The sequence below is a fragment of the Microcebus murinus genome, unplaced genomic scaffold, assembly GCF_040939455.1.
Source record: "Microcebus murinus isolate Inina unplaced genomic scaffold, M.murinus_Inina_mat1.0 scaf026_hap2_Mmur4.0, whole genome shotgun sequence".
Lineage (NCBI taxonomy): Eukaryota > Metazoa > Chordata > Mammalia > Primates > Cheirogaleidae > Microcebus > Microcebus murinus.
The window spans coordinates 59,996-77,707 of NW_027438972.1; the positions used below are offsets into that span (position 1 = coordinate 59,996).

At 62.4% G+C, this 17,712-nt stretch overlaps 4 pseudogenes; all 4 read left to right on the top strand.

Annotated features, from left to right (window-relative positions):
- Nucleotides 1–1,871: 1,871 nt before the first annotated feature.
- Nucleotides 1,872–1,990, top strand: LOC142868160 (uncharacterized; annotated as a pseudogene).
- Nucleotides 1,991–5,857: 3,867 nt separating this feature from the next.
- Nucleotides 5,858–5,976, top strand: LOC142868161 (uncharacterized; annotated as a pseudogene).
- Nucleotides 5,977–9,822: 3,846 nt separating this feature from the next.
- Nucleotides 9,823–9,941, top strand: LOC142868162 (uncharacterized; annotated as a pseudogene).
- Nucleotides 9,942–13,756: 3,815 nt separating this feature from the next.
- On the top strand, nucleotides 13,757–13,875 carry LOC142868163 (uncharacterized; annotated as a pseudogene).
- The last annotated feature ends 3,837 nt before the right edge of the window (nucleotides 13,876–17,712 follow it).

The window sequence follows — 17,712 nt, forward strand, 5'->3', positions numbered from 1 at the left end:
GCTGGACAATGCGGTCTGCTGGGCTGGGGGGGGTTTGGAGGAGCAACTGATGCCCTTTGCACTTTGGGTAGCAAGTGTCTGAGGTGTCTCTGGGCCCTGTGCCATGTGGGGGCGGGGGCGGGGGTGGGGTGGGAGGAGGAGGAGGAGGAGGAGGAGGAGGAGGAGGAGGAGGAGGAGGAGGTGGGAAGGGCCGGGGCCTGCAGTCGTGTTCCCCGGGGTGGCACAGCATGTGGCTTCTTCCACAGGCTGCTTGGCCTGGGCTCCCTGCACCTGGGCCTTTGGAGGACTGGCCCTGTGCTTGCCAACACTTCCTGCAGGGACCCAGAGCTGGGAGGTTGCATCTCTCAGCCCTGGGTCGGGCAGAGCCCCAGCGGGCCATGCCCACAACCTCTCTCAGCAGGGGTCCCCCAGAAGGCTCCTTTGGGACCAGGATTCTCTTGCGGGTGACTCTTTAAGGTCTGGCCCCTGGATGGAGGGGCACCAGGAGTAGAGGAGCAGGAAGGGGAAGGGGGTGGCCATGCGAGGGGACACTTTCAGGCCAAGTCCCAGCTTCAGTCTGATCCTCCTGGGAACCCCGGGGTGGACATCACACCTCCTGGTTGCCCCGCTCTGAGACAAGGAGCCGGGCTTCGCATTCCCACAGCAGCCAGTCGTGGGCTGAGGACACCTGGGGCGTTGGGAACTCCCTGGCTTCTCCTTGGTTTAACATCTGGAGCTGCTTGTGAATTGTGCCGCCACACACACCCGAGTGCAGGTGTCTTCTGCACAGACTGGGGCCTCGCTCTTCTGAATGCCGCTAGCTCGCGACCCACCCACGGGTGAACCTGGTCAGGGTACTTTCTCTCAGGGGCAGACTCTGATCCGGGCGGGCTACCGGTGTCTCTGTTTGCTCCTTTCTTTCTTCCACTTTGGGAAAGGCTTCCTTACTGGGTGTGGAAATCTCCTATGCCTTTCCTCGCCTATTCTGTCAGCTCTAAAATTCTCTTTCGGTTGCCACCCTCACAGATGGATTAGGAAACTCTTTGCGGTGCACTCATTAGTGAAATGACCTCAATGACGCTGGAATCCAATATCTAATCGCCGATTTTTAGCGAGTCCACACGCCAGGGTGGTTGGGGTCCAGTGCAGCCCCGGCCAGGCCCAGGCCCCTTGGACTGGGCCACAGGAGGACACAGAGGAGGGTCCCGGCCCCCACGGTAGGTAGAGGTGCGGGCAGTTCTCCAAGGGCTTGGGTGTTTTCCAGAGGGAGGAGATGGAGGGGACTGATTTCTTCAGCGCCCCACAAACCACGCCACCCCACCCCACCCATGGGACACATCCCGAGAGAGAGAGAGAGAGAGAGAGAGAGAGAGAGAGAGAGAGAGAGAGAGAGAGACGCCCCATACACTGGCTCCCCTCCCCCGTGCGCTGTGCCCCAGCCCTGGCCCGGGGGAATAGGCGGCCGCAGGGCCACAGGGTGGGGGGCGCAGCTGAAAGGGGTTGTGGGGGAGGGCCGCCCCTGGCTGGGGTCAAAGGGCGAGCGCCCCGCCCCTCCCGCCCGTGCGCTTGGGGTGGGGGGCGGGGAGGTGAAGGAGGCCAGGCAAGGAGAGGAAGGGGGCTTGAAGGTCTCCACCTTGGCGGGTCCAGCCGTGGAGGCGCATCTTGTGTGAGTGTGAGTGAGTGAGTGAGTGTGAGTGTGAGTGTGTGTGTATACAGAGACAGCCCCCAACCCCAGCCCGCCCCGCCTGTCACCCCCGTCCCTCGGAGCCCGCGGGACCCGGCCGGCGAACTCAACAGGCCCGACCCGGCGCGGGGCCTGGGGCGGGGGGAGGAGGCGGCGGGGAAGCGCAGAGAGGCTCGGCTTCTTGAGCGGGGCAGGGGCGCCCTCCGCCGTCCACGGCCACACCACCCCGAACGCGCCCGATCCCGTCTGGTCTCGGAAGCTAAGCAGGCTCGGGCCTGGTTAGAACTTGGATGGGAGACCGCCCGGGAATACCGGGTGCCGTAGGCTTCTTCTTTTTTTTTTTGCCTCTGGTTCTGTCGCGTTTCTGGGAGTGCGGGGGCGGCCCGGGGTGGGGGGACCCCCACCCTCAGCGCCCGCCGCGGTGCCTGGCGCCCCAGCCCGCACCGTGGGGCCTCCTCTTGTCCCGAGCCGCGACACCGCCGCCACGCGGCAGCATGCGTGGCTTCTGGACAGTCAGGTCTCAGACCAAAGGTCTGCTCTGTGGGAGCCGACACGCTGGAGGAAACCTTGAGAGTCTGAGAGGGGAGGGAGTTCCAGAAGAAGGCCAGGATGTCATTTTGAGGGAGTATGTGACCAGAACTCCTCCCGTTGCTTTTGGGGTTCTATGGGCTACACGTAGGAATCTTTGGTGGTGGCACCTGATGTTGGGGGATCCGGAGTCACACCCAGACCTGCTCCACAGGCCTCCTTTTACTTTTCTCTTCGGATTCATTTTTTTTTTTTTTTTTTGAGACAGAGTCTCGGTTTGTTGCCCAGGCTAGAGTGAGTGCCGTGGCGTCAGCCTAGCTCACAGCAACTTCAAACTCCTGGGCTCCAGTGATCCTTCTGCCTCAGCCTCCCGGGTAGCTGGGACTGCAGGCATGCGCCACCATGCCCCGCTAATTTTTTATATATATATATCAGTTGGCCAATTAATTCCTTTCTATTTATAGTAGAGACGGGGTCTCGCTCTTGCTCAGGCTGGTTTTGAACTCCTGACCTTGAGCAATCCGCCCGCCTCGGCCTCCCAAGAGCTAGGATTACAGGCGTGAGCCACAGCGCCCGGCCGGATTCATTATTTTTAAAAAGTGTCTCTTATCTCTATTATTGCATTTTCTTTTCTCTCTCTTTTCAAGCAGATGATGGGAGTCCAAGTATTAAGGTGACATGTGTTGCCCGTGCCCCCCTCCCCCCCCCCCCCGTGTTCTTATTCATTTACCTCTCATGTTGTTCCAGCATATTGTGGGGGCACCAATGTTAAGGTCGGGTGCGTTGCCCTCTCCCAGCCTCCCCCCTCGGGTCAGAGCTTCAAGTGCGCCCATCCCCCAGTCGGTGCGTACCCACCCCATTCCTAATGGATGTGTATGCCCATCCCCTCCCCCCACCCGCCCGACACCCACCCGAAGAAGGTGATTCCTCTGTGTCCACTTAGGTGTCCATCGGTTCGTACCCATTTGCTGGTGAGCGCGAGCACGTGGTGCTCGTGTGTCCATTCTTGGGATACTTGGCTTACTGGAACGGGTTCCAGCTCTGGCCAGGAGAACCACGAGAGGTGCCCCCTCACCGCTGCTCCTCATAGCCGAATAGCACTCCGTGGTGTCCACGCGCCACATTTTATTTACCCACTCGTGGGTCGATGGGCACTCGGGTGGCTTCCAGGTCTTTGCGATTGTGACTTGTGCCCTGACACGAACCCTAACCCTTACCCAGCCCGTCTCCTCCACGGCCCCTGCCTGACTGACTCCTTCCCGCCCGGCCTATCACCTGTCACCGTCCTCTGCCCCTGCCTGACAGGCTCCTCCCCGCCCGGGCCGTCACCGTCCTCGGCCCCTGCCTGACGGGGCTCCTCCGTCGCCTGGGCCTTCCAAGGGCTTGGTGTGGACGCTGGTTCCAGGACGCCCTCCCAGGAACCCGGTAGCAGGGCGGCCGCAGCGTCTCGCGCAACCCAACCGTCCGCCGGCTGGCCGCCATCGCTAAGTGGCCTGCGGGGGACGTGCTCCCGCTGTGCCGTGGGGGCCCAGCCTGGTGTCTTCTCTGAGGCCCCGCGGCTGCCGCTCCCCGCAAGGGGATAGCCGCGGAGGTGGGGACCGCCTCCTCATGGGGACGTACACCCAGCTCTCCACGTCGGATTCCGGGGCTCTCTGTCCTGCCAGAAGGCCCAGCTGGCCTGCGGGTCCTTAGAGTGGCAAAAACATCCGAAAACTGAGATGGAGGGTCCGGTGGGTGTCTGCACTTTTGTGCTGGGCACCCCAGGGAGGCCCGGGCGCTGGCTGGACAATGCGGTCTGCTGGGCTGGGGGGGGTTTGGAGGAGCAACTGATGCCCTTTGCACTTTGGGTAGCAAGTGTCTGAGGTGTCTCTGGGCCCTGTGCCATGTGGGGGCGGGGGCGGGGGCGGGGTGGGAGGAGGAGGAGGAGGAGGAGGAGGAGGAGGAGGAGGAGGAGGAGGTGGGAAGGGCCGGGGCCTGCAGTCGTGTTCCCCGGGGTGGCACAGCATGTGGCTTCTTCCACAGGCTGCTTGGCCTGGGCTCCCTGCACCTGGGCCTTTGGAGGACTGGCCCTGTGCTTGCCAACACTTCCTGCAGGGACCCAGAGCTGGGAGGTTGCATCTCTCAGCCCTGGGTCGGGCAGAGCCCCAGCGGGCCATGCCCACAACCTCTCTCAGCAGGGGTCCCCCAGAAGGCTCCTTTGGGACCAGGATTCTCTTGCGGGTGACTCTTTAAGGTCTGGCCCCTGGATGGAGGGGCACCAGGAGTAGAGGAGCAGGAAGGGGAAGGGGGTGGCCATGCGAGGGGACACTTTCAGGCCAAGTCCCAGCTTCAGTCTGATCCTCCTGGGAACCCCGGGGTGGACATCACACCTCCTGGTTGCCCCGCTCTGAGACAAGGAGCCGGGCTTCGCATTCCCACAGCAGCCAGTCGTGGGCTGAGGACACCTGGGGCGTTGGGAACTCCCTGGCTTCTCCTTGGTTTAACATCTGGAGCTGCTTGTGAATTGTGCCGCCACACACACCCGAGTGCAGGTGTCTTCTGCACAGACTGGGGCCTCGCTCTTCTGAATGCCGCTAGCTCGCGACCCACCCACGGGTGAACCTGGTCAGGGTACTTTCTCTCAGGGGCAGACTCTGATCCGGGCGGGCTACCGGTGTCTCTGTTTGCTCCTTTCTTTCTTCCACTTTGGGAAAGGCTTCCTTACTGGGTGTGGAAATCTCCTATGCCTTTCCTCGCCTATTCTGTCAGCTCTAAAATTCTCTTTCGGTTGCCACCCTCACAGATGGATTAGGAAACTCTTTGCGGTGCACTCATTAGTGAAATGACCTCAATGACGCTGGAATCCAATATCTAATCGCCGATTTTTAGCGAGTCCACACGCCAGGGTGGTTGGGGTCCAGTGCAGCCCCGGCCAGGCCCAGGCCCCTTGGACTGGGCCACAGGAGGACACAGAGGAGGGTCCCGGCCCCCACGGTAGGTAGAGGTGCGGGCAGTTCTCCAAGGGCTTGGGTGTTTTCCAGAGGGAGGAGATGGAGGGGACTGATTTCTTCAGCGCCCCACAAACCACGCCACCCCACCCCACCCATGGGACACATCCCGAGAGAGAGAGAGAGAGAGAGAGAGAGCGAGAGAGAGAGAGAGAGAGAGAGAGAGAGAGAGAGAGAGAGAGAGAGAGACGCCCCATACACTGGCTCCCCTCCCCCGTGCGCTGTGCCCCAGCCCTGGCCCGGGGGAATAGGCGGCCGCAGGGCCACAGGGTGGGGGGCGCAGCTGAAAGGCGTTGTGGGGGAGGGCCGCCCCTGGCTGGGGTCAAAGGGCGAGCGCCCCGCCCCTCCCGCCCGTGCGCTTGGGGTGGGGGGCGGGGAGGTGAAGGAGGCCAGGCAAGGAGAGGAAGGGGGCTTGAAGGTCTCCACCTTGGCGGGTCCAGCCGTGGAGGCGCATCTTGTGTGAGTGTGAGTGAGTGAGTGAGTGTGAGTGTGTGTGTATACAGAGACAGCCCCCAACCCCGGCCCGCCCCGCCTGTCACCCCCGTCCCTCGGAGCCCGCGGGACCCGGCCGGCGAACTCAACAGGCCCGACCCGGCGCGGGGCCTGGGGCGGGGGGAGGAGGCGGCGGGGAAGCGCAGAGAGGCTCGGCTTCTTGAGCGGGGCAGGGGCGCCCTCCGCCGTCCACGGCCACACCACCCCGAACGCGCCCGATCCCGTCTGGTCTCGGAAGCTAAGCAGGCTCGGGCCTGGTTAGAACTTGGATGGGAGACCGCCCGGGAATACCGGGTGCCGTAGGCTTCTTCTTTTTTTTTTTGCCTCTGGTTCTGTCGCGTTTCTGGGAGTGCGGGGGCGGCCCGGGGTGGGGGTGACCCCCACCCTCAGCGCCCGCCGCGGTGCCTGGCGCCCCAGCCCGCACCGTGGGGCCTCCTCTTGTCCCGAGCCGCGACACCGCCGCCACGCGGCAGCATGCGTGGCTTCTGGACAGTCAGGTCTCAGACCAAAGGTCTGCTCTGTGGGAGCCGACACGCTGGAGGAAACCTTGAGAGTCTGAGAGGGGAGGGAGTTCCAGAAGAAGGCCAGGATGTCATTTTGAGGGAGTATGTGACCAGAACTCCTCCCGTTGCTTTTGGGGTTCTATGGGCTACACGTAGGAATCTTTGGTGGTGGCACCTGATGTTGGGGGATCCGGAGTCACACCCAGACCTGCTCCACAGGCCTCCTTTTACTTTTCTCTTCGGATTCATTTTTTTTTTTTTTTTTGAGACAGAGTCTCGGTTTGTTGCCCAGGCTAGAGTGAGTGCCGTGGCGTCAGCCTAGCTCACAGCAACTTCAAACTCCTGGGCTCCAGTGATCCTTCTGCCTCAGCCTCCCGGGTAGCTGGGACTGCAGGCATGCGCCACCATGCCCCGCTAATTTTTTATATATATATCAGTTGGCCAATTAATTCCTTTCTATTTATAGTAGAGACGGGGTCTCGCTCTTGCTCAGGCTGGTTTTGAACTCCTGACCTTGAGCAATCCGCCCGCCTCGGCCTCCCAAGAGCTAGGATTACAGGCGTGAGCCACAGCGCCCGGCCGGATTCATTATTTTTAAAAAGTGTCTCTTATCTCTATTATTGCATTTTCTTTTCTCTCTCTTTTCAAGCAGATGATGGGAGTCCAAGTATTAAGGTGACATGTGTTGCCCGTGCCCCCCTCCCCCCCCCCCCGTGTTCTTATTCATTTACCTCTCATGTTGTTCCAGCATATTGTGGGGGCACCAATGTTAAGGTCGGGTGCGTTGCCCTCTCCCAGCCTCCCCCCTCGGGTCAGAGCTTCAAGTGCGCCCATCCCCCAGTCGGTGCGTACCCACCCCATTCCTAATGGATGTGTATGCCCATCCCCTCCCCCCACCCGCCCGACACCCACCCGAAGAAGGTGATTCCTCTGTGTCCACTTAGGTGTCCATCGGTTCGTACCCATTTGCTGGTGAGCGCGAGCACGTGGTGCTCGTGTGTCCATTCTTGGGATACTTGGCTTACTGGAACGGGTTCCAGCTCTGGCCAGGAGAACCACGAGAGGTGCCCCCTCACCGCTGCTCCTCATAGCCGAATAGCACTCCGTGGTGTCCACGCGCCACATTTTATTTACCCACTCGTGGGTCGATGGGCACTCGGGTGGCTTCCAGGTCTTTGCGATTGTGACTTGTGCCCTGACACGAACCCTAACCCTTACCCAGCCCGTCTCCTCCACGGCCCCTGCCTGACTGACTCCTTCCCGCCCGGCCTATCACCTGTCACCGTCCTCTGCCCCTGCCTGACACGCTCCTCCCCGCCCGGGCCGTCACCGTCCTCGGCCCCTGCCTGACGGGGCTCCTCCGTCGCCTGGGCCTTCCAAGGGCTTGGTGTGGACGCTGGTTCCAGGACGCCCTCCCAGGAACCCGGTAGCAGGGCGGCCGCAGCGTCTCGCGCAACCCAACCGTCCGCCGGCTGGCCGCCATCGCTAAGTGGCCTGCGGGGGACGTGCTCCCGCTGTGCCGTGGGGGCCCAGCCTGGTGTCTTCTCTGAGGCCCCGCGGCTGCCGCTCCCCGCAAGGGGATAGCCGCGGAGGTGGGGACCGCCTCCTCATGGGGACGTACACCCAGCTCTCCACGTCGGATTCCGGGGCTCTCTGTCCTGCCAGAAGGCCCAGCTGGCCTGCGGGTCCTTAGAGTGGCAAAAACATCCGAAAACTGAGATGGAGGGTCCGGTGGGTGTCTGCACTTTTGTGCTGGGCACCCCAGGGAGGCCCGGGGGCTGGCTGGACAATGCGGTCTGCTGGGCTGGGGGGGGTTTGGAGGAGCAACTGATGCCCTTTGCACTTTGGGTAGCAAGTGTCTGAGGTGTCTCTGGGCCCTGTGCCATGTGGGGGCGGGGGCGGGGGCGGGGTGGGAGGAGGAGGAGGAGGAGGAGGAGGAGGAGGAGGAGGAGGAGGAGGTGGGAAGGGCCGGGGCCTGCAGTCGTGTTCCCCGGGGTGGCACAGCATGTGGCTTCTTCCACAGGCTGCTTGGCCTGGGCTCCCTGCACCTGGGCCTTTGGAGGACTGGCCCTGTGCTTGCCAACACTTCCTGCAGGGACCCAGAGCTGGGAGGTTGCATCTCTCAGCCCTGGGTCGGGCAGAGCCCCAGCGGGCCATGCCCACAACCTCTCTCAGCAGGGGTCCCCCAGAAGGCTCCTTTGGGACCAGGATTCTCTTGCGGGTGACTCTTTAAGGTCTGGCCCCTGGATGGAGGGGCACCAGGAGTAGAGGAGCAGGAAGGGGAAGGGGGTGGCCATGCGAGGGGACACTTTCAGGCCAAGTCCCAGCTTCAGTCTGATCCTCCTGGGAACCCCGGGGTGGACATCACACCTCCTGGTTGCCCCGCTCTGAGACAAGGAGCCGGGCTTCGCATTCCCACAGCAGCCAGTCGTGGGCTGAGGACACCTGGGGCGTTGGGAACTCCCTGGCTTCTCCTTGGTTTAACATCTGGAGCTGCTTGTGAATTGTGCCGCCACACACACCCGAGTGCAGGTGTCTTCTGCACAGACTGGGGCCTCGCTCTTCTGAATGCCGCTAGCTCGCGACCCACCCACGGGTGAACCTGGTCAGGGTACTTTCTCTCAGGGGCAGACTCTGATCCGGGCGGGCTACCGGTGTCTCTGTTTGCTCCTTTCTTTCTTCCACTTTGGGAAAGGCTTCCTTACTGGGTGTGGAAATCTCCTATGCCTTTCCTCGCCTATTCTGTCAGCTCTAAAATTCTCTTTCGGTTGCCACCCTCACAGATGGATTAGGAAACTCTTTGCGGTGCACTCATTAGTGAAATGACCTCAATGACGCTGGAATCCAATATCTAATCGCCGATTTTTAGCGAGTCCACACGCCAGGGTGGTTGGGGTCCAGTGCAGCCCCGGCCAGGCCCAGGCCCCTTGGACTGGGCCACAGGAGGACACAGAGGAGGGTCCCGGCCCCCACGGTAGGTAGAGGTGCGGGCAGTTCTCCAAGGGCTTGGGTGTTTTCCAGAGGGAGGAGATGGAGGGGACTGATTTCTTCAGCGCCCCACAAACCACGCCACCCCACCCCACCCATGGGACACATCGAGAGAGAGAGAGAGAGAGAGAGAGAGAGAGAGAGAGAGAGAGAGAGAGAGAGAGAGAGAGACGCCCCATACACTGGCTCCCCTCCCCCGTGCGCTGTGCCCCAGCCCTGGCCCGGGGGAATAGGCGGCCGCAGGGCCACAGGGTGGGGGGCGCAGGTGAAAGGCGTTGTGGGGGAGGGCCGCCCCTGGCTGGGGTCAAAGGGCGAGCGCCCCGCCCCTCCCGCCCGTGCGCTGGGGGTGGGGGGCGGGGAGGTGAAGGAGGCCAGGCAAGGAGAGGAAGGGGGCTTGAAGGTCTCCACCTTGGCGAGTCCAGCCGTGGAGGCGCATCTTGTGTGAGTGTGAGTGAGTGAGTGAGTGTGAGTGTGTGTGTATACAGAGACAGCCCCCAACCCCGGCCCGCCCCGCCTGTCACCCCCGTCCCTCGGAGCCCGCGGGACCCGGCCGGCGAACTCAACAGGCCCGACCCGGCGCGGGGCCTGGGGCGGGGGGAGGAGGCGGCGGGGAAGTGCAGAGAGGCTCGGCTTCTTGAGCGGGGCAGGGGCGCCCTCCGCCGTCCACGGCCACACCACCCCGAACGCGCCCGATCCCGTCTGGTCTCGGAAGCTAAGCAGGCTCGGGCCTGGTTAGAACTTGGATGGGAGACCGCCCGGGAATACCGGGTGCCGTAGGCTTCTTCTTTTTTTTTTTGCCTCTGGTTCTGTCGCGTTTCTGGGAGTGTGGGGGCGGCCCGGGGTGGGGGTGACCCCCACCCTCAGCGCCCGCCGCGGTGCCTGGCGCCCCAGCCCGCACCGTGGGGCCTCCTCTTGTCCCGAGCCGCGACACCGCCGCCACGCGGCAGCATGCGTGGCTTCTGGACAGTCAGGTCTCAGACCAAAGGTCTGCTCTGTGGGAGCCGACACGCTGGAGGAAACCTTGAGAGTCTGAGAGGGGAGGGAGTTCCAGAAGAAGGCCAGGATGTCATTTTGAGGGAGTATGTGACCAGAACTCCTCCCGTTGCTTTTGGGGTTCTATGGGCTACACGTAGGAATCTTTGGTGGTGGCACCTGATGTTGGGGGATCCGGAGTCACACCCAGACCTGCTCCACAGGCCTCCTTTTACTTTTCTCTTCGGATTCATTTTTTTTTTTTTTTTTTGAGACAGAGTCTCGGTTTGTTGCCCAGGCTAGAGTGAGTGCCGTGGCGTCAGCCTAGCTCACAGCAACTTCAAACTCCTGGGCTCCAGTGATCCTTCTGCCTCAGCCTCCCGGGTAGCTGGGACTGCAGGCATGCGCCACCATGCCCCGCTAATTTTTTATATATATATATCAGTTGGCCAATTAATTCCTTTCTATTTATAGTAGAGACGGGGTCTCGCTCTTGCTCAGGCTGGTTTTGAACTCCTGACCTTGAGCAATCCGCCCGCCTCGGCCTCCCAAGAGCTAGGATTACAGGCGTGAGCCACAGCGCCCGGCCGGATTCATTATTTTTAAAAAGTGTCTCTTATCTCTATTATTGCATTTTCTTTTCTCTCTCTTTTCAAGCAGATGATGGGAGTCCAAGTATTAAGGTGACATGTGTTGCCCGTGCCCCCCTCCCCCCCCCCGTGTTCTTATTCATTTACCTCTCATGTTGTTCCAGCATATTGTGGGGGCACCAATGTTAAGGTCGGGTGCGTTGCCCTCTCCCAGCCTCCCCCCTCGGGTCAGAGCTTCAAGTGCGCCCATCCCCCAGTCGGTGCGTACCCACCCCATTCCTAATGGATGTGTATGCCCATCCCCTCCCCCCACCCGCCCGACACCCACCCGAAGAAGGTGATTCCTCTGTGTCCACTTAGGTGTCCATCGGTTCGTACCCATTTGCTGGTGAGCGCGAGCACGTGGTGCTCGTGTGTCCATTCTTGGGATACTTGGCTTACTGGAACGGGTTCCAGCTCTGGCCAGGAGAACCACGAGAGGTGCCCCCTCACCGCTGCTCCTCATAGCCGAATAGCACTCCGTGGTGTCCACGCGCCACATTTTATTTACCCACTCGTGGGTCGATGGGCACTCGGGTGGCTTCCAGGTCTTTGCGATTGTGACTTGTGCCCTGACACGAACCCTAACCCTTACCCAGCCCGTCTCCTCCATGGCCCCTGCCTGACTGACTCCTTCCCGCCCGGCCTATCACCTGTCACCGTCCTCGGCCCCTGCCTGACGGGGCTCCTCCGTCGCCTGGGCCTTCCAAGGGCTTGGTGTGGACGCTGGTTCCAGGACGCCCTCCCAGGAACCCGGTAGCAGGGCGGCCGCAGCGTCTCGCGCAACCCAACCGTCCGCCGGCTGGCCGCCATCGCTAAGTGGCCTGCGGGGGACGTGCTCCCGCTGTGCCGTGGGGGCCCAGCCTGGTGTCTTCTCTGAGGCCCCGCGGCTGCCGCTCCCCGCAAGGGGATAGCCGCGGAGGTGGGGACCGCCTCCTCATGGGGACGTACACCCAGCTCTCCACGTCGGATTCCGGGGCTCTCTGTCCTGCCAGAAGGCCCAGCTGGCCTGCGGGTCCTTAGAGTGGCAAAAACATCCGAAAACTGAGATGGAGGGTCCGGTGGGTGTCTGCACTTTTGTGCTGGGCACCCCAGGGAGGCCCGGGGGCTGGCTGGACAATGCGGTCTGCTGGGCTGGGGGGGGTTTGGAGGAGCAACTGATGCCCTTTGCACTTTGGGTAGCAAGTGTCTGAGGTGTCTCTGGGCCCTGTGCCATGTGGGGGCGGGGGCGGGGGCGGGGTGGGAGGAGGAGGAGGAGGAGGAGGAGGAGGAGGAGGAGGAGGAGGAGGAGGTGGGAAGGGCCGGGGCCTGCAGTCGTGTTCCCCGGGGTGGCACAGCATGTGGCTTCTTCCACAGGCTGCTTGGCCTGGGCTCCCTGCACCTGGGCCTTTGGAGGACTGGCCCTGTGCTTGCCAACACTTCCTGCAGGGACCCAGAGCTGGGAGGTTGCATCTCTCAGCCCTGGGTCGGGCAGAGCCCCAGCGGGCCATGCCCACAACCTCTCTCAGCAGGGGTCCCCCAGAAGGCTCCTTTGGGACCAGGATTCTCTTGCGGGTGACTCTTTAAGGTCTGGCCCCTGGATGGAGGGGCACCAGGAGTAGAGGAGCAGGAAGGGGAAGGGGGTGGCCATGCGAGGGGACACTTTCAGGCCAAGTCCCAGCTTCAGTCTGATCCTCCTGGGAACCCCGGGGTGGACATCACACCTCCTGGTTGCCCCGCTCTGAGACAAGGAGCCGGGCTTCGCATTCCCACAGCAGCCAGTCGTGGGCTGAGGACACCTGGGGCGTTGGGAACTCCCTGGCTTCTCCTTGGTTTAACATCTGGAGCTGCTTGTGAATTGTGCCGCCACACACACCCGAGTGCAGGTGTCTTCTGCACAGACTGGGGCCTCGCTCTTCTGAATGCCGCTAGCTCGCGACCCACCCACGGGTGAACCTGGTCAGGGTACTTTCTCTCAGGGGCAGACTCTGATCCGGGCGGGCTACCGGTGTCTCTGTTTGCTCCTTTCTTTCTTCCACTTTGGGAAAGGCTTCCTTACTGGGTGTGGAAATCTCCTATGCCTTTCCTCGCCTATTCTGTCAGCTCTAAAATTCTCTTTCGGTTGCCACCCTCACAGATGGATTAGGAAACTCTTTGCGGTGCACTCATTAGTGAAATGACCTCAATGACGCTGGAATCCAATATCTAATCGCCGATTTTTAGCGAGTCCACACGCCAGGGTGGTTGGGGTCCAGTGCAGCCCCGGCCAGGCCCAGGCCCCTTGGACTGGGCCACAGGAGGACACAGAGGAGGGTCCCGGCCCCCACGGTAGGTAGAGGTGCGGGCAGTTCTCCAAGGGCTTGGGTGTTTTCCAGAGGGAGGAGATGGAGGGGACTGATTTCTTCAGCGCCCCACAAACCACGCCACCCCACCCCACCCATGGGACACATCCCGAGAGAGAGAGAGAGAGAGAGAGAGAGAGAGAGAGAGAGAGAGAGAGAGAGAGAGAGAGAGACGCCCCATACACTGGCTCCCCTCCCCCGTGCGCTGTGCCCCAGCCCTGGCCCGGGGGAATAGGCGGCCGCAGGGCCACAGGGTGGGGGGCGCAGCTGAAAGGGGTTGTGGGGGAGGGCCGCCCCTGGCTGGGGTCAAAGGGCGAGCGCCCCGCCCCTCCCGCCCGTGCGCTTGGGGTGGGGGGCGGGGAGGTGAAGGAGGCCAGGCAAGGAGAGGAAGGGGGCTTGAAGGTCTCCACCTTGGCGGGTCCAGCCGTGGAGGCGCATCTTGTGTGAGTGTGAGTGAGTGAGTGAGTGAGTGTGAGTGTGAGTGTGTGTGTATACAGAGACAGCCCCCAACCCCAGCCCGCCCCGCCTGTCACCCCCGTCCCTCGGAGCCCGCGGGACCCGGCCGGCGAACTCAACAGGCCCGACCCGGCGCGGGGCCTGGGGCGGGGGGAGGAGGCGGCGGGGAAGCGCAGAGAGGCTCGGCTTCTTGAGCGGGGCAGGGGCGCCCTCCGCCGTCCACGGCCACACCACCCCGAACGCGCCCGATCCCGTCTGGTCTCGGAAGCTAAGCAGGCTCGGGCCTGGTTAGAACTTGGATGGGAGACCGCCCGGGAATACCGGGTGCCGTAGGCTTCTTCTTTTTTTTTTTGCCTCTGGTTCTGTCGCGTTTCTGGGAGTGCGGGGGCGGCCCGGGGTGGGGGTGACCCCCACCCTCAGCGCCCGCCGCGGTGCCTGGCGCCCCAGCCCGCACCGTGGGGCCTCCTCTTGTCCCGAGCCGCGACACCGCCGCCACGCGGCAGCATGCGTGGCTTCTGGACAGTCAGGTCTCAGACCAAAGGTCTGCTCTGTGGGAGCCGACACGCTGGAGGAAACCTTGAGAGTCTGAGAGGGGAGGGAGTTCCAGAAGAAGGCCAGGATGTCATTTTGAGGGAGTATGTGACCAGAACTCCTCCCGTTGCTTTTGGGGTTCTATGGGCTACACGTAGGAATCTTTGGTGGTGGCACCTGATGTTGGGGGATCCGGAGTCACACCCAGACCTGCTCCACAGGCCTCCTTTTACTTTTCTCTTCGGATTCATTTTTTTTTTTTTTTTTTGAGACAGAGTCTCGGTTTGTTGCCCAGGCTAGAGTGAGTGCCGTGGCGTCAGCCTAGCTCACAGCAACTTCAAACTCCTGGGCTCCAGTGATCCTTCTGCCTCAGCCTCCCGGGTAGCTGGGACTGCAGGCATGCGCCACCATGCCCCGCTAATTTTTTATATATATATATCAGTTGGCCAATTAATTCCTTTCTATTTATAGTAGAGACGGGGTCTCGCTCTTGCTCAGGCTGGTTTTGAACTCCTGACCTTGAGCAATCCGCCCGCCTCGGCCTCCCAAGAGCTAGGATTACAGGCGTGAGCCACAGCGCCCGGCCGGATTCATTATTTTTAAAAAGTGTCTCTTATCTCTATTATTGCATTTTCTTTTCTCTCTCTTTTCAAGCAGATGATGGGAGTCCAAGTATTAAGGTGACATGTGTTGCCCGTGCCCCCCTCCCCCCCCCCCCGTGTTCTTATTCATTTACCTCTCATGTTGTTCCAGCATATTGTGGGGGCACCAATGTTAAGGTCGGGTGCGTTGCCCTCTCCCAGCCTCCCCCCTCGGGTCAGAGCTTCAAGTGCGCCCATCCCCCAGTCGGTGCGTACCCACCCCATTCCTAATGGATGTGTATGCCCATCCCCTCCCCCCACCCGCCCGACACCCACCCGAAGAAGGTGATTCCTCTGTGTCCACTTAGGTGTCCATCGGTTCGTACCCATTTGCTGGTGAGCGCGAGCACGTGGTGCTCGTGTGTCCATTCTTGGGATACTTGGCTTACTGGAACGGGTTCCAGCTCTGGCCAGGAGAACCACGAGAGGTGCCCCCTCACCGCTGCTCCTCATAGCCGAATAGCACTCCGTGGTGTCCACGCGCCACATTTTATTTACCCACTCGTGGGTCGATGGGCACTCGGGTGGCTTCCAGGTCTTTGCGATTGTGACTTGTGCCCTGACACGAACCCTAACCCTTACCCAGCCCGTCTCCTCCACGGCCCCTGCCTGACTGACTCCTTCCCGCCCGGCCTATCACCTGTCACCGTCCTCTGCCCCTGCCTGACACGCTCCTCCCCGCCCGGGCCGTCACCGTCCTCGGCCCCTGCCTGACGGGGCTCCTCCGTCGCCTGGGCCTTCCAAGGGCTTGGTGTGGACGCTGGTTCCAGGACGCCCTCCCAGGAACCCGGTAGCAGGGCGGCCGCAGCGTCTCGCGCAACCCAACCGTCCGCCGGCTGGCCGCCATCGCTAAGTGGCCTGCGGGGGACGTGCTCCCGCTGTGCCGTGGGGGCCCAGCCTGGTGTCTTCTCTGAGGCCCCGCGGCTGCCGCTCCCCGCAAGGGGATAGCCGCGGAGGTGGGGACCGCCTCCTCATGGGGACGTACACCCAGCTCTCCACGTCGGATTCCGGGGCTCTCTGTCCTGCCAGAAGGCCCAGCTGGCCTGCGGGTCCTTAGAGTGGCAAAAACATCCGAAAACTGAGATGGAGGGTCCGGTGGGTGTCTGCACTTTTGTGCTGGGCACCCCAGGGAGGCCCGGGGGCTGGCTGGACAATGCGGTCTGCTGGGCTGGGGGGGGTTTGGAGGAGCAACTGATGCCCTTTGCACTTTGGGTAGCAAGTGTCTGAGGTGTCTCTGGGCCCTGTGCCATGTGGGGGCGGGGGCGGGGGCGGGGTGGGAGGAGGAGGAGGAGGAGGAGGAGGAGGAGGAGGAGGAGGAGGTGGGAAGGGCGGGGGCCTGCAGTCGTGTTCCCCGGGGTGGCACAGCATGTGGCTTCTTCCACAGGCTGCTTGGCCTGGGCTCCCTGCACCTGGGCCTTTGGAGGACTGGCCCTGTGCTTGCCAACACTTCCTGCAGGGACCCAGAGCTGGGAGGTTGCATCTCTCAGCCCTGGGTCGGGCAGAGCCCCAGCGGGCCATGCCCACAACCTCTCTCAGCAGGGGTCCCCCAGAAGGCTCCTTTGGGACCAGGATTCTCTTGCGGGTGACTCTTTAAGGTCTGGCCCCTGGATGGAGGGGCACCAGGAGTAGAGGAGCAGGAAGGGGAAGGGGGTGGCCATGCGAGGGGACACTTTCAGGCCAAGTCCCAGCTTCAGTCTGATCCTCCTGGGAACCCCGGGGTGGACATCACACCTCCTGGTTGCCCCGCTCTGAGACAAGGAGCCGGGCTTCGCATTCCCACAGCAGCCAGTCGTGGGCTGAGGACACCTGGGGCGTTGGGAACTCCCTGGCTTCTCCTTGGTTTAACATCTGGAGCTGCTTGTGAATTGTGCCGCCACACACACCCGAGTGCAGGTGTCTTCTGCACAGACTGGGGCCTCGCTCTTCTGAATGCCGCTAGCTCGCGACCCACCCACGGGTGAACCTGGTCAGGGTACTTTCTCTCAGGGGCAGACTCTGATCCGGGCGGGCTACCGGTGTCTCTGTTTGCTCCTTTCTTTCTTCCACTTTGGGAAAGGCTTCCTTACTGGGTGTGGAAATCTCCTATGCCTTTCCTCGCCTATTCTGTCAGCTCTAAAATTCTCTTTCGGTTGCCACCCTCACAGATGGATTAGGAAACTCTTTGCGGTGCACTCATTAGTGAAATGACCTCAATGACGCTGGAATCCAATATCTAATCGCCGATTTTTAGCGAGTCCACACGCCAGGGTGGTTGGGGTCCAGTGCAGCCCCGGCCAGGCCCAGGCCCCTTGGACTGGGCCACAGGAGGACACAGAGGAGGGTCCCGGCCCCCACGGTAGGTAGAGGTGCGGGCAGTTCTCCAAGGGCTTGGGTGTTTTCCAGAGGGAGGAGATGGAGGGGACTGATTTCTTCAGCGCCCCACAAACCACGCCACCCCACCCCACCCATGGGACACATCGAGAGAGAGAGAGAGAGAGAGAGAGAGAGAGAGAGAGAGAGAGAGAGAGAGAGAGAGAGAGAGAGACGCCCCATACACTGGCTCCCCTCCCCCGTGCGCTGTGCCCCAGCCCTGGCCCGGGGGAATAGGCGGCCGCAGGGCCACAGGGTGGGGGGCGCAGGTGAAAGGCGTTGTGGGGGAGGGCCGCCCCTGGCTGGGCAAAGGGCGAGCGCCCCGCCCCTCCCGCCCGTGCGCTGGGGGTGGGGGGCGGGGAGGTGAAGGAGGCCAGGCAAGGAGAGGAAGGGGGCTTGAAGGTCTCCACCTTGGCGGGTCCAGCCGTGGAGGCGCATCTTGTGTGAGTGTGAGTGAGTGAGTGAGTGTGAGTGTGTGTGTATACAGAGACAGCCCCCAACCCCGGCCCGCCCCGCCTGTCACCCCCGTCCCTCGGAGCCCGCGGGACCCGGCCGGCGAACTCAACAGGCCCGACCCGGCGCGGGGCCTGGGGCGGGGGGAGGAGGCGGCGGGGAAGCGCAGAGAGGCTCGGCTTCTTGAGCGGGGCAGGGG